The sequence below is a fragment of the Trichechus manatus genome, unplaced genomic scaffold (genome assembly GCF_000243295.1).
Source record: "Trichechus manatus latirostris isolate Lorelei unplaced genomic scaffold, TriManLat1.0 scaffold00008, whole genome shotgun sequence".
NCBI lineage: Eukaryota > Metazoa > Chordata > Mammalia > Sirenia > Trichechidae > Trichechus > Trichechus manatus.
The window spans coordinates 29,946,637-29,963,340 of record NW_004443944.1 but is presented as its reverse complement, the minus strand read 5'-3'; positions in this window follow the sequence as shown (position 1 = coordinate 29,963,340).

Sequence of the window (16,704 nt, the reverse complement as noted above, 5' to 3'; positions counted from 1 at the left end):
GTGTGAATTCGTTGCCGTTCTTCCTGGGTTAAGGTGGGTAAGGCGCTCTGAACTCTTTGGGGCTTTAGCTTTTGTGCTACTACCCCCACCTTCCCCCTGGTATGTTCTACTGAAGAAAAGTACTTGAGGAATTCGAAGTTGGAGTTGGAGGCCCGTACCTCTCTAAGGATTTTACTTCATGAGAAATTTAATGTGCTGCATCTCCACTTGGAATCCACAGGCGCCTCCTCCATGTATCCCCAGGAGTTGTCTTAGGAGAGGAGGTGTCCCCTGAGGAGAAATGACCTGAGAAGAGGTAGCTTGTCGGAAAGCCACAAAGTATTTGTCTGTGAAGTTTCTGTTCGAAGGCTATGGGTACATCGTGCAATTCGCCTGAGGCATAGTTACATTAGCTGCCCCTTAGGGAAATTTCACTATTGTCACTGCTTTCTAGCGAAAGACCACCAGGAACACACCTGTAGTTGAACAAAGTTGGGCTTATGGTCTTGCAGTGAGAACACACACCATGCGGAACAGTGCGGCATCACAGGAAGAGGATGTGGAAAGGACTTAAAGGATTTGGGCTGGTGTTAGTTGATTTGGAGAAGGGGTCAAGGAAACAGGGCTTCTCTGGTTGAATGTTAGGAAGTGGGAGTAATTCTAAGGTTGGGTATTTTAATTCCTTACAAAAATGGAGAAGAACCAAACTAGGCTAAAGCTGCTATAAAGCAGTAGCAGTCACTCATATTAGGATTACAAAAAAAAAAACCCATTGCCATGGAGTCTGTTCCGACTCCTAGCAACGCTGTAGGACAGAGTAAAACTGCATCATAGAGCTTCCTAGGCTGTAAATCTTTACGAAAGCTGACTGGCACAGCTTTCTCCCAGGAGTAGCTAGTCGGTTGAACAGCCATCTCTTAACCACTGTGCCACCAGGGCTCTTTTTAGTGAGGATAGGGGTCATTTTTATTGTTGGCATGCTGTACTTGTTTTTGTTTGTATTCAGACATGATTATGGAATAATCTTATTTTTCTCTTGATCCATCCTGGTCACAGAATGACCTTGTCTGATGTTGGTGTTCTGTGAAATTGGCTATGTTCAACAGTACAGCACATCCTAGCTGGTAGTGCCAGGCTAGCTCCTGGCTATCAGGGGCTACCTTTTTCCTTCTCACTGTGCTCCATATCACTTAATATATGTTGCTACTTTAGGCCTTAAAACAACTGTATGTGACAATCCACAAATATTTAGTACTACCTACTGGGTACCAGTCCCTTATTTAGGCATAACAGGTAAAACTAGGTCCCTGCCCCCACGGAACTTATGGCTTGGTGAGATGGATACTTTATTAGCTGCTTTTTCCAGGTGAGGAAACTGTGTCTTCATGGAATTGAATGGCTAAAGTCATACAGTAAGCAAAGTGAGGAACCTGGGAGTCCAGTCCAGAAAATCCAATATCAGAGGCTGTCACTTTATCGTCCTGAGAATCTGCATCCCTAAGGATGCAGTTAAGCACTCAGATGCTAACTGAAAGATTTGTGATTTGAACCTACCCAGCGGCGTCACAGGAGAAAAGACCTGGCAATCTGCTCCCATAAAGATTATAGCCTAGAAAACCCTATGGGGGCAGTTCACTCTATCACGTTGGGTCGCTGTGAGTTGAAAATCTACTCAGCGGCAGCTAACAACAACAAGGAGACTGAACTGCTACAGCCAGACCTCAGTCATTGCCAGCTATTGATGTCTGTGCCTACCAGGGTTTCTCAACATTTTGTAGCACTTTTGACATTTTGGACAGGATAAGTATTGTGGACTGTTCTGTGCATGAGGAGCCCTGGTGGCACAGTGGTTAAGTGCTTGGCTGCTAACCAAAAGATTGGCAGTTCAAACCCAGTAGCTGTTCCGCAGGAGAAAGATGTAACAGCCTGCTTCCATAAAGATTTACAACTGTGGAAACCTTATGAGGCCATTCTACTCTGTCCTAAAGGGTCACTATGAATTCGAGTCGACTGGATGGCAACAGGTTTTTGGGTTTGGTTCTGTGTATTATAGGATGTTTAGCAGCATCCCTGGCCTTTACTCACTAGGTGCCAGTAGCATCCCCCCCGCCACAAGTTGTGACAACCAAAAATATCTCCAGATATTGTCAGATGTCCCATGGAGAGTTGGGGAGGGGGCGCAAAAATCACCCCCAGTTGGAAACCACTGGTGTATACCAGTTATCTCAGACGCGAGAAGTCTCTCAGAGTCAACAAATATTTGAAGCATGGCAGCCCTCAAATCACTTTGAGCAGAGAGACCATGAAGCGGGGAGAGGGGAATAGTGTGGCCTAGGTTTTTGAAAAGCCTGTTTGATTAGGAAAATGAAAACTGAGGAAAAGGAAAGTCAAGTGAAGTTAAAAAAAAAGAAGAGAAATGATAGATATGGTGAGGAGGAGCTCATAGGAAGTTGCCCTTAAAGTTACTCAGTTCACAACCCACTAACAAAGTCTTAATGAGGTCTCAGTGTGCTTCCACTCCCTGTTTGGGAGATGCTGATATGCTTAGCAAGGTGTCTTGACCAGTTTTGTGACAAGATTTTTTTTCCTTTACAGCATGACTCCAGGTATGAACCCCAGGTATGACCTCCCTGAACTGGCTAGTCGCAAGAAAGTGTCCTTCAGAAATTTCAGGCTTCCACTAAGGTGTTGTTGTTGTTGTGTGCCATTGAGTCGATTCTGACTTACATCAACCCAGCAGGTCAGAGCAGAACTGCCGTATAGGGTTTCTTAGATTGTAATCTTTATGGTAGCAGATCTCCAGATCTTTTCTCCCGTGGAGCCGTTGGTGGGTTCAACCACCAAGCTTTTGGTTAGCAGTCAAGTTCTTCAACCATTGCGCCACCAGGGTTCCTTACCCGAAGGTAGTAGAATGACTTAAGAGATTATCATTAAATGTGTGACTGAGGAGATTTGGGAATCACCAGTTCTAAGCAAGTTGACCAGGTGATAGTCTCATGAAAACAGTATCTCTAATACTATCATTATGTTGATTCCCAAATTCATATTTCCAACCAAAACCTCCTTTGAGTTCTATCCTCCCATATCCAAGTACCTGCTTTTAATCTACATTTGCTTTTTTCTCAGAGATCTAAAGTTATTGTGTCTAAAAAACAAAAACTCCAAATATTTCCCACTCCAAGTCTTCCTTATCTCAGTTAAAGGCCTTACTGTCTACCCATTTGCTTAAGTCAGAAACCCAGGAGTTATCCTCTCTTTCCCTCACTTTTATCCAACTCATTAGCAAATTTTGTGGATTCTATGTCCAAAATAAATCTCAAATCCAACCACTCTGTTTCTACCGCCTCTAGCCTAGTCCAGGTAATTGTCATCTCTTTTGTGGATACTAGAACATTCTCTTCTTGCTTCTTCCTTCATAACATTTATCACAATATGTAATTGTTTGACTTATTGGTCTGTTGTTTACTTGTGACCTTCTTAATCTTACTTTACTACTAGAATATATGTAAATTCCTTGAAGATAGGTTCACAGTGTATCTTGTTCACTATATTTCCAGCACCCAGCAGTGTAACTAGCTCACCATAGGCACTTATTATTTGTTAAAATATTTGTTGAATTAATGGATGAAAATCCAATGGTATCATACTAGCCAAAATTATAACCTGATTGCTTGCAGTAAAATACAGATAGTCCCCAACTTAACGACATATTCAAGTTACAACAAACCACATTTTTTTGTACATCTTATTGTTAGTAATATGTCCTACACACCCAAACCAAACCCATCACTGTCGAGTTGATTCCAACTTACAGTGACCTTATAGGACAGAGTAGAAATACCCCATAGGGTTTCCAAGGCTGTAAATCTTTACAGAAGCAGACTGCCATATCTTTCTTCCGCAGTGTGGCTGGTGAGTTCGAACCTCCGACCTTTTGATTAGCAGCCAAGCACTTTAAGCACTGCATACAATGCTAAAATATATTTGTAAGTTTATATGTAATGTTTCCAATCCCTAAAGTCAAATAAAGATTGGATTTATAAAGATACCAATAGTAAAAGGCAACAATAATGAAAAAAAAAATGAGGTATTCAAACTTATATCAGAAGCAACTTACGACAGTCATTGGAATAGAACCCTGTTGTAAGTTAGAGACTACCTGTAGTTGAAGTTGGAGCCTTCATTTAATCATTTGCTGTTGTTAGAAGCCATCGAGTTGTCTCCAACTGATAGCAACCCTATGTATAACTGAAGGAAACTTTGCCCAGCCCTGCACCATCCTCACAATAGTAGGTATATTTGAGCCTATTGTTGTAGCCACTGTGTCAGTCCATCTCATTGAGGGTCTTCCTCTTTTTCACTGACCCTCTGCTTTACCAAGTATGATGTCGTTCTCCAGGGATTGGTCCCTCCTAATAACACGTCCTGGTGGTGCAGTGGTTAAGAACTACAGCTGCAAATCGAAAGGTCGGCAGTTCGAATCCACCAGCCTCTCCTTGGAAACCCTACGGGGCAGTTCTGCCCTGTTCTATAGGGTCGCTATGAGTTGGAATCGACTCGATGACAATGGTTTGGGTTTATAACATGTCCAAAGTAAGTGAGACTGAAGTCTCGCCATCCCCGCTTCTAGGGAGCATTCTGACTACTTCCTCCAAGACAGATCATGTTGTTAGGTGCTATCAACTCTGTTTTGACTCATAGCAACCCATGTACAACAGTATGAAACACTGCCTGGTCCTGTGACATCCTCACAATCATTGCTATGTTTGAGCTCATCATTGCAGCCACTGTGTCAGTCCATCTTGTTGAGGGTCTTCTTTTTGCTGACCCTCTACTTTAGCAAGATGTCTTTCTCCAGGAACAGGTCTCTCCTGATAATGTGTCCAAAGTACGTGAGACGAAGCCTCGGCATATCCTTGCTTCAAGGGAGCAGTCTAGCTGTACTTCTTTCAAGACAGATTTGTTCGTTCTTCTAGCAGTCCATGGTATTTTCAGTATTCTTCACCAACACTATAATTCAAGGGCGTCAATTCTTCGGTCTTCCTTATTCATTGTCCAGCTTTTGCATGCATAAAAGGCAATTGAAAATACTATGGCTTGGGTCAGGCATACCTTAGTCCTCAAAGTGACATCTTTGCTTTTTAGCACTTTAAAGAGGTCTTTTGCATCAGATTTGCCCAGTGCAATATGTCATTTGATTTCTTGACTGCTGCTTCCATGGGTGTTGATTGTGGATCCAAGTAAAATGAAATACTTAACAATTTCACTGTTTTCTGCATTTATCGGATGTTGCTTATTGGTCCAGTTGTGAGGAGTTTTCTTTATGTTGAAATGTAATCTGTACTTAAGGCTGTGGTCTTTGATCTTCATCAGTAAGTGCTTCAAGTCCTCTTTGCTTTCAGAAAACAAGGTTGTGTCATCTGCATATCGCAGGTTGTTAATGAGTCTTCCAATCCTGATGCCACGTTCTTCTTCATATAGTGGAGCTTCTTGGATTATTTGCTCAGCTTACAGATTGAATAAATGTGGTGAAAGGATTCAAACGCACATCTTCCCTGATTTTAAACTATGCAGCATCCCTTGTTCTGTTCAAACAACATTGTCTTGGTCTGTGTACAGGTTCCTCATGAGCACAATTAAGTGTTCTGTAATTCCCATTGTTCGCAATGTTATCCATAATTTATTATGCCCCACACAGTTGAATGTCTTTGCATAGTCAATGAAACACAAGTAAACATCTTTCTGGTATTTTCTGCATTCAGCTAAGATCCACCTGAAATCAGCAATGATATCCCTTGTTCCACGTCCTCTTCTAAATCTGGCTTGAACTTTTGGCAGTTCCCTGTTGATGTATTGCTCTAACTGCTTTTGAATGATCTTCAGCAAAATTTTACTTGTGTGTAATAACAATGATATTGTTCGATAATTCCTGCATGCTACTGGATCACCTTTCTTTGGAATGGGCACAAATATGGATCTCTTCCAGTCAGTTGGATAGATAGCTGTCTTCCAAATTTCTTGGCATAGATGAGTGAGCACCTCCAGTACTGCATCCATTTATTGAAACAATTCAGTTGGTGCTCTGTCAATTCCTGAAGCCTTGTTTTTTGCTATTCCCTTCAACACAGCTTGGACTTCTTCGTTCAGTACCATCAGTTCTTGATCATATGCCACCTCCTGAAATGGTTGAGTGTCAACCAATTCTCTTTGGTACAGTGACTCTGTGTATTCCTTCCATCTTTTGATGCTTCTGCATTGTTCAATATTTTCCCTGTGGAATCCTTCAAAATTGCAACTTGAGGCTTGAAGTTGTTCTTTAGTTCTTTTAGCTATCATTTCTATTACCATTTCTTTCAGAGAAATGCCGAGCATGTTCTTCCCTTTGGTTTTCTAACTCTAGACCTTTGCACACATCATTATAGTACTTCACTTTGTCTTCTTGAGCCGCCCTTTGAAATCTTTTCAGCTTTTACTTCATCATTTCTTCCATTTGTTTTAGCTACTCAACATTCAAGAGCAAGTTTAAGAGTTTCTTCTGACATCCGTTTTAGTCTTTTCTTTCTTTCTGGTCTTTTTAATGACCTCTTGCTTTCTTCATGTATGATGTCCTTGATTTCATTCCACAACTTGTTGGTCTTTGGTCATTAGTGTTCAGTGCATCAAATCTGTTCTTGAGATGGAGTCTAAATTCAGGTGGAATATACTCAAGGTCGTATTTTGGCTCTCATTAACTTGCTCTGATTTTCTTCAACTTCAGCTTGAACTTGCATATAAGCAATTGATGATCTGTTCTGCAGTCAGCCCCTGGCCTTGTTTTGACTGATGATATTGAGCTCCTCCATCGTGTCTTTCCACAGATGTAGTCGATTTGGTTCCTGTGTTTTCCATCTGACAAGGTCCATGTGTATAGTCGCTGTGCATGTTGTTGAAAAAAGGTATTTGCAATGAAGAAGTCGGTTCTAAATATTATGTGATCTTGGGAGTTGTTTTTTATCACCATGCCATATTTTCTAACTACCAGTCCTTCTTTGTTTCCAGCTTTCACGTTCCACTCACCAGTAATTATCAGTGCATCTTGCTTGCATGTTTGATAAATTTCAGACTGCAGAAGTTGGTAAAAATCTTCATTTTCCTCATCTTTGACATTGATGGTTGGTGCACAAATTTGAATAATAGTCATATTAACTGGTCTTCCTTGTAGGCATATGGATATTATCCTAACACTTTAGAGTGTTGTACTTCAGGGTAGATCTTGAAATGTTCTTTTTGACAATGAATGCAACGCCATTCCTCTTCAGTTTGTCATTTCCAGCATAGTAGACCATATGATTGATTCAAAATGGCCAGTACCAGTCCGTTTCAGCTCACCAACGCCTAAGATATCGATCTTTATATGGTCCATTTGATTTGTAACGACTTCCAATTTTCCTAGATTCATACTCCATACATTCCGTCTTCTGATTATTAATAGATGTTTGCAGCTGTTTCTTCTCATTTGGAGTCGTGCCACCTCAGCAAATGAAGATCCTGAAAGCTTTACTCCATCCGTGTCTCTACTTTGAGGTTGACTCTACTTTGAGGAGGCAGCTCTTCTGCAGTTATTCTTTGAGTACCTTCCAACCTGAGGGTGCTCATCTTCTGGCACTAAACCAGACAGTGTTCTGCTGCTATTCATAAGGTTTTCACTGGCCAGTTTTTTCAGAAATAGTCCACCAGGTCCATCTTCCTACTCTGTCTTAGTGTGGAAGCAAAGCTGTCCACCATGGGTGACCCTGCTGGTATTTGAAATACCAGTGGCATAGATTCCACCATCACAGCAACACACAGGCCACCACAGTACGACCAACTGACAGATGCATGGAGAAGGCAGATCATATATGGTAAAAATTACTAAGCTGACATAATTAAAATCAATTATAGTACAGTATATCAGAAATAGTATGTTAGAATTGAGATGGTTCTCCTGGAACCCAAAGAGAGCAATCAACCAGGATTTGACCATGTTTTTCCATCCAGCAGTGTTTAGGAGAGAAAAATGACTCCAAAGGACATCATTAAGATAGTCACTAAAGAGTTATACTCATTCTAGAGGATAGATCATGACTCCAGAGGACATCATTAAGATAGTCACTAAAGAGTTATACTCATTCTAGAGCATAGATAATTTCTTAGGCTTTATCTGTGGCTTGAATGAAGTCGACCTTAATGGCATCCACCTCTCTTTTCTAATTATTCACCAAACAGTATATATATAGGATATCAATCTTTATATAGTCCATTTAATTTTTATCAACTTCTAATTTTCCTAGATTTATACTATGTACATTTCATTTTCTGATTATTAATGGATGTTTGCAGCTGTTTCTTCTCATTAGGAGTTGTGCCACGTGTGTGTATATATATATATATATATGTATATACGTGTATATATGTATATATATATGTATATACGTGTATATATATGTATATACGTATATGTATACATGTACTGCTTTAAGTGAAAGTTTACAGTTCAAGTCCGTGTCTCATACAAAAATTTATACACACATTGCTATGTGACCTAGCTGCTCTCACTGTAATGTGACAGCACACTCCTCCTTTCCACCCCAGATTTCCCATGTCCATTCCACCAGCCCTTGTCCCTTTTTGCCTTTTCATCTCGCCTCCAGACAGGAGCTGCCAGTTTAGTCTCATGTATCTACTCAAGCTAAGATACACACTCCTGATGAGTATCACTTTATGCCCCATAGTCCAGTCTAATCTTTGTCTGAAGAGTTGGCTTTGGGAATGGTTTCAGTTCTGGGCTAATGGAGAGTCCAGGGGCCATGTCTTCTCGGGTCCTTCCTGTCTCAGTCAGACCATTAAGTCTGGTCTTTTTACTAGAATTTAAGTTCTGTACCTCACTTTTCTCCTGCTCTGTCAGGGACTCTGTCATGTTCCCTGTCAGGGTCATCTTTGGTGGAAGCCGGGCACCATCTAGTTCTACTGTTCTCAGGCTGATTTAATCTCTGGTTTATGTGGCCCTTTCTGTCTCTTGGGCTAATATTTTCCTTGTGTCTTTGGTGTTCTTCATTCTCCTTTACTCCAGATGGGTTGGGACCAGTTGATGTATCATAGATGGCTGCTTGCTAGCTTTTAAGACCCCAGACCACTCACCAAAGTGTGATGCAGAACATTTTCTTAATAAACTTTGTTATGCCAATTGACCTAAATGTCCCCTGAAATCATGATCCCCAGGCCCCCGCCCCTGCTACTCTGTCCCTCAAAGTGTTTGATTGTATTCAGGAAATTCTTAGCTTTTGTTTTAGTCCAGTGGTGCTCATAGGTGGATAAATTTATATCTGGATTCTCAATTCTGTTCCATTGGTCTATGTATCTGTTGTTGTACCAATACCAGGCCGTTCTGACTACCATCATCAAACAATATTTTAATTACCAACTTAAATTCCCTCTTAACTTTACACTGGGAAGAAAATGCCCTGGACCACAAACACAAATATTTTGGTCACTTGAAAAATACATTTCATACTAGAAAGGGTAGAAAATTGTTAATCACAGCTGTGTCCCTAGCACCTAGAACAATGCCTAGCACAAAGTAGATTCTTTATAAGTATTTGATGAATTAATATATGAATGAACGAATATTAATAAATTAGAATTATACTTTATACCACAGTCTCTTATGGATTTGGTTATTCTGAGTCAATCCTCAAGTGTCTTTTCCATGCTTGATGCATTAGGAAAATCAGATCTTTGGTCATGCAGGGCCACGAATGAGATCCCAAACTCTGTTGCTCTACCCCAAGGGTTTGTGAGGCTGTATTTAGTTAGCTAGATGACCGCCTTCTCTGACATTTACTTCCTGGTTCTTGTAACTCCAGTTCATGCTCCATGTAGCCTGCAAAGTTTCCTAAAAAAAATCTAACCATGTCACTTCTCTGCCTAAGAATCAGTTACTTCCCCATTACCTTTGGAATAATAGCTATTCACAGTCTAACTCTCTAGCCCCACTCACCACTCTGCTCTATCCTCCTTGCCCCAAACCCCATCTTGTATGCTAAGTTCCAGCCACAATAAATAACTATTTCATGAACATGCTGTGTTCTTTCATTTTTTTTTTTTTCATGCTGTTCCTCTAACTAGAATGCACTTCCCTTTTCTCCCCATCTGGTGAACTCCTGTCATCCTTTAAGATCCAGCATAGATGTTACTAATTTTAAAGAAGCCTATGATTTCCCTAGGGGAAGAAGATACTCCTTTCTCTCTAATGTCTTCTCTCATTACTTGTTTATACTGTTTATCATATCGTATTATAGCTATCTTTGAGATTCTGAAGGGCAGGGTTTGCATCCTATTCATCTTTCTTTGCTTTCCCAGTGCATCACATGTTTGTGAATGCAAGAACCCATAGGGGGTGATAGGTATGAGCACTAACTAACTTCCAGCATAGACTTGACTATAGCCTCTTTCCCAAGGGAGAACTTCCCAGCTGTGTGTTCGTTTGGAATAATTAAGTGTGAACATAATTTGGAAAGAAATGTGCTTTACATACTCCCTTTATGATTCACTGTGAAAGGAGATGATAACAGTCTTGACAGATCAGCAGGCTCTCAGAAAGGAATGATTCTGTGCACCTTGTACAGACTCAGCACCTTTGATTATCAGTATTCATTTGCACGTCTTTCTCCCTTGTCCTATGAGAGACTTTGTAACCCCAGCATGAAGCACAGTGCCTAGCACTTATGAGGAGCTTAATACATGTTTATTGAAAGAATGCATGAATTAATAAGTGGTTTTCCTCCTGTCTCATCTTGGATCATTTAAGCTCTTTAAAAAAGTTTTCAGGTGCCGCTTTGTCTTTAAAGCTTGTTCTGACCAACCCTGCCGACTATAATTTTACCCTTCTGTGTCTTCATATAATACTTACAATATCACTGATTGAACATCTAGCCTATGCTATCTTGCATTGTTATATACTTTTAAATGCATATGTCTTTTCTTTCCAGCTAGATTATAAAATCTTTTAGAGCAGGGACCATGTATTACAACTGTGCCTTCCACAGTCTTACTTCAAGTAAGATCTCAATGCTGTAAATTGTTGATCATGTTACCCACAGTTATTTAGTGTCTTGCCATCTCCACAGCAGACTTAAACACTCTAAGATAGTTTTTTTTTTTTGAGTAGTAGTTTTTCCAGGATTCCAATGTCCCTGATCTCTCTTAACATTCATTACAAGTTTCGCATCTTATTTCATAACAAAATATTCCTAAAGATGCTTCAGCAATATTATGTAACCACTTTAAAAAAAAAAATAGTATGTAACCACTTCAAAAGATATGTATGCTAAAACTTTTCAATTTGTGCTGCTCACCTTATAATTAGGTCCTAGGAAAACAGCACATAAACAGTCTTTATGAGGACTACTGGTGACCTAAGATGCTAATTATCAATGTGGTTTAGCATTAACTGAGGAAACACAAGCTCAGGATTTTCATGTGAGTATAAGAAAGCTGGTCCCAAATTAAGAGGATAAGAGGAAGAATAAGCATCTTTTGAGTACCTACTAAGTTTCAGGCCCTATAGCAGATGTGTAACATGTAATATTTAATCCTTACAAGAGCCTTGTCAGGTTAATAATATTATGCCCATTTTTATAAATGAGTAAAAGTAAGCTTAGAGAGGTTAAGTCACTTACCCAAGATTGCACAGTGAATGACAGAGATGATTCCAGTTCAGGTCTGTGTGACTCTGAAGCCTACTCTTTCTACTATGTTACACTACCTCTCAAAATATATTTGACAATGCCTATTGATCATAGAGTTAATGATAAATGACACATATGCAATGTAAATTTGTATGTTTGTATCAATTATTTTGGTCATTACAAGTAAGGTAGACTGTATAAGGGTGATTATTACCACTTGACTGATGAGGAAGCAAATGGTCAGAAAATTAAGCTTACCTAACATCAAACAATTAGTGATAACATAAGAACTTGAACACAGGTACTGCAATTCTCAGACCCGTGCTTTTTCTGTATCAGACTTATGAGAGCAGAATTTTATCTCTAATTTTTCTGTTTCTGCCTTTTTTTAAAAAATAAAGTTTTTTTGGAACACAGCCGTACCTATCCATTTATCCATTTGCATGTAGTCTTTGGCTGCTTTCTCACTACAGCAGCAGAGATGAGTAGTAGTTACATGACCATTTGGCCTGCAAAAGCCAAAAATACTTAATATTTGACCCTCACAGAAAAAGTGTACTGGTCTGCTTTAGAATACCATATACTTCTGCTCTTACCAGCTGAGTTGAATGCTTGCCAGTCAGTTGTGTCTGGTTCCAGCCCTGTTTGTGCCCGTTGTATTTATATTGTTAAGTATACAATTTAATTAAATAGTGAATAATCACTGAAATAAGAGTGTGAAAAGAAACATCTATTTCTATGAAATAGGTTAAGTTCCTTGGAAAGACTCAATAAACACAAGTCACTAAAAACAATTGCTATTAAATCAGGTGTGGGTGAGAGAGCTGTATAAGGTTGGACTGGGGGGTACTGTACAAATCTAGAATAATTTTACATACAGAGTGCCTTGTAAACATCTTTAAGGATCACTCTAGGGAAATTGAAACTGGAAATTGTAGACAGTGTCCTATAGATATGGTTTATGTATGAAAGATGATGTAGAACTCCACAACAGACCTACATAAAAGAAAAGCCCTTAGCCCTATATACAAATATTGGAAAATGAAGGTACAGCTCTACTTTCCTAACCAGTATATCCTCTGACTCTAATACAATAAAACTAGAAACTAATAGTTTGTATATATTTCCTCCTCTTCCCATCCACTCATAACCACTAAATCTTCTTTTTTCTTGATGGATTTATGTATTCTAGGTATTTCACATAAGTGGGATCATACAATGTTTGTCCTTTTGTGTCTAGCTCATTTCATTTAACACAGTGTTTTCAAGGTTCATCCATGTGGTGGCATGTATTAGAATTTCATTTCCCTTTATAGCTGAAAAATACCTGTTGTTTTTTATAGGAGCAAAAGAGTGAGTACCTTGACAGTCTTACACTTCTGGTTATGTACGGACAGATTAAATACATGTTCTCTCTCACAAATCACTAAACTGACAGTTAATTATTATTTTAAAAGTTACTAGAGGCGGGGCCAAGATGGCAGAGGCAGGACCAAGATGGCAGAGTAGTCAGATGCTTCCTGTGGTCCCTCTTACAACAAAGACCAAAAAAAAAAAAAGTGAATCGATTATATATGACAATCTAGGAGCTCTGAACATCAAAGGCAAAGTTGAGGAATTGGACTGAGTGGCAGGGGGAGGGAGAGACAGTTCAGAAGCAGCGAGGAGTTGCCACACCTGACCGGGCAAGAGCTGGCACCCTTCAGGCCAGATATGCTGGTGTGTGCGGTGAGGCAAGCAGTGGCGCTCGGGAGGCGTTTTCCACATCAGGAGAGACCTAGCGGTGAAGAGTCTACTCATGTCTCCAGAACCAGTGAAAAGCAGAACTCAGTTGGCAGAAGATAAGTACATGCATCTGACCTGCCACGCCTACTTTGGCAGAAACCTCTCCCATTTACCTGCCTCCTCCCCATGCTGCATCGGGTCCCAGGCCCGGCTACAGTGATTGCTGAGTCCCCTGGGCTGGAAGTAGGACCCATCATGTGCCCTGAGCCATTCTACTGGCCTTGGAAAGGGAACAAATTAACAAACAGGAAAAAATAATCTGCCGGCTCCCCTAAGCTGGGAACTCAGGGTAGGCACAACTCCTTTGCCTAGGCACAGGCATAAGGTGTCCACAGACTTTAAATGCCTTTCACACCTGCGTAGACCTGTGTGGGCCCATTTCAACAGTGTAGGCCCTCTTTACCAGAGTGCAACAGGGTATATACCTGAAGCCTAACTTCAGCTGTATCAGCTATATGGTGAAGTGGCAGGTTCCTGACATCTGACACTGCTCTGCCCATTAAGCAGTGTCTTCACCTGCCCACATCAAAGGCCTGATGACTGGTGGCTCCACCCACGCCACCTAGCCACCCACAGCAGGGGTCCAAGAATAATTGATGCCTCCTAGTCCTTACAGCCAACAGCATTGGGTTCCCATACTCGAGCTGCAAAACACAAACACGCCCTCTAGGGAACAGGGACATGCTTTCCTCACAGACACGCAGGGGAAGCCATCAGACCCTTGCCTTGCTGAGCGCATGACCCCCTACTACAGCCAGATACCTGTGTCTACAACAATCATCCCTGCCTGTCTAGCACTGTAGGTGAGAGCCTGCACCACACACTTGGTGACCAACTGTACACCTCAGCAGAATCCATACAAGAAAAGTAAACGGACTCCTGGTCTCCCATACCTTGTTAACAGTTCTAACCACCTGGTGACACGACGTTGGAGCTTCAAAGGCTCCAATAGTCAAACTAGCTCACACAAGCAGCCTATTTGGGCATATCAAAACAAAACAAAACAAGAAGCTAGGACACAGTAAGCAAACATAAAATAAACGTGGTAACTTATCGATGCTCGGAGACAACAGTCAATAACAAATCACATAAAGAGGCAGACCATGATGGCTTCAGCAAGCTCCCAAAACAAAGAATCAAGAAATTTTCTGGAAGAAGAGAATTTCTTGGACTTACTGGAGGTAGAATACAAAAGATTAATACACAAAACTCTTCAAGAGCTGAGAAAAGAAATCAGGCAAAATGCAGAACAATCCAAGGAACACATAGACAAAGCAATAGAGGAACTTAAGATTATAGAAGAGCACAATGACAAATTTAACAGGCTGCAAGAATCCATAGAGAGACAGTAATCAGAAATCCAGAAGATTAACAATAAAATTTCAGAATTAGACAACTCAATAGAAAGTCATAGGAGCAGAATTGAGGCAATGGAAGTCAGAATTACTGAGATTGAAGATAAAGCACTTGACACCAACTTATATGAGGAAAAATCAGATAAAATGATTTAAAAAAATGAAGAAACCCTAAGAATTATGTGGGACTCTATCAAGAGGAATAACCTAAAAGTGGTTGGCGTACCAGAACGGGGTGGGCTGGGGGTGGGAGGTTGTTGCGGATAACAGAAAATACAGAGAGAATTGTTGAAGATTTGTTGGCAGAAAACTTCCCTGATACCGTGAAAGATGAGAAGATATCTATCCAAGATGCTTATTGAACCCAACATAAGGTAGATCCCAAAAGAAAGTCACCAAGACATAATCAAACTCACCAAAACGAAAGGTAAAGAGACAATTTTAAGAGTGGTTGCGGTTAAAGAAAAAGTCATCTACAAAGGAGAGTCAATAATACTAAGCTTGGACTACTCAGGAGAAACCATACGGGCAAGAAGGCAATGGGATGACATATATAAAACCTTGAAGGAAAAAAATTTCCAGCCAAGAATTATATATCCAGCAAAACTGTCTCTCAAATATGATGGTGAAATTAGGGCATTTCCAGATAAACAGAAATTCAGGGAATTTACAAAAACCAAACCAAAATTACAGAAATACTAAAGGGAGTCAGTCCTCTGCTTAGAAAATCAGTAACATCAGATAACAACCCAAGACTAGAACACAGGACAGAGCAACCAGGTATCAACCCAGACAGGGAAGTCACAAAAAAAAATTAAAGCTAAAACGCTGAAAATAAGAAAACAGAGACATCAGTATGTAAAAGATGACAACATTGAAACAAGAAAGAGGGACTAAAAAACGTCATAGATCTTTCACATGGAGAGGAAGTCAAGGAAATATAAAAAAAATAAAAGAATGGATTAAACTTAGAAAAATATGGATAAATATTAAGGTAACTACAAAGGAAACTAACAATCCTACACATCAAAATAAAAAACAAGAAAAACATAAAGACTCAGCAAATACAAAATAACAGCAATGAAAAAGATGAAAAGAAAATAAAGAAAACTCAGCACAGAAAATTAAGTGGAACAAAAAAACCGTCAACAACACAAAATAAGACATCAAAATGACAGTACTAAACTCATAACCTATCAATAATTACTCTGAATGTAAATGGACTAAATGCACCAATAAAGACAGAGTGGCAGAATGGGTAAAAAAACACAATCTGTCTATATGCTGCCTGCAAGAGACACACCTTAGACTTAAAGACACAAACAAACTAAAACTCAAAGGTTGGAGAAAAATATACCAAGCAAACAACACTCAAAAAAGAGCAGGAGTGGCAGTATTCATCTCTGACAAAATAGACTTTAAAGTAAAATACACCACAAAGGATAAGGAAGGATACTATATAATGATTAAAGGGTCAGTAACACCAGAAGACGTAATAATATTTATGCACCCAACGACAGGGCTCCAAAATACATAAACTCTGATAGCATTGAAAAGAGAGATAGACAGCTCCACAATAATAGTAGGAGACTTAAACACACAACTTTTGGTGAAGGACGGAACATCCAGAAAGAAGCTCAATAAAGACATGGAAGATTTAAATGCCACAGTCAACCAACTTGATCTCATGGACATATACTGAACACTCCACCCAACAGCAGCCAGGTATACTTTCTTTTCCAACACACATGGAATATTCTCCAGAGTAGACCACATATTAGGCCATAAAGCAAGCCTTAACAGAATCCAAAGCATCGAACTATTACCAAACATCTTTTCTGACCATAAGGCCATAAAAGTAGAAATCAATAATAGAAAAA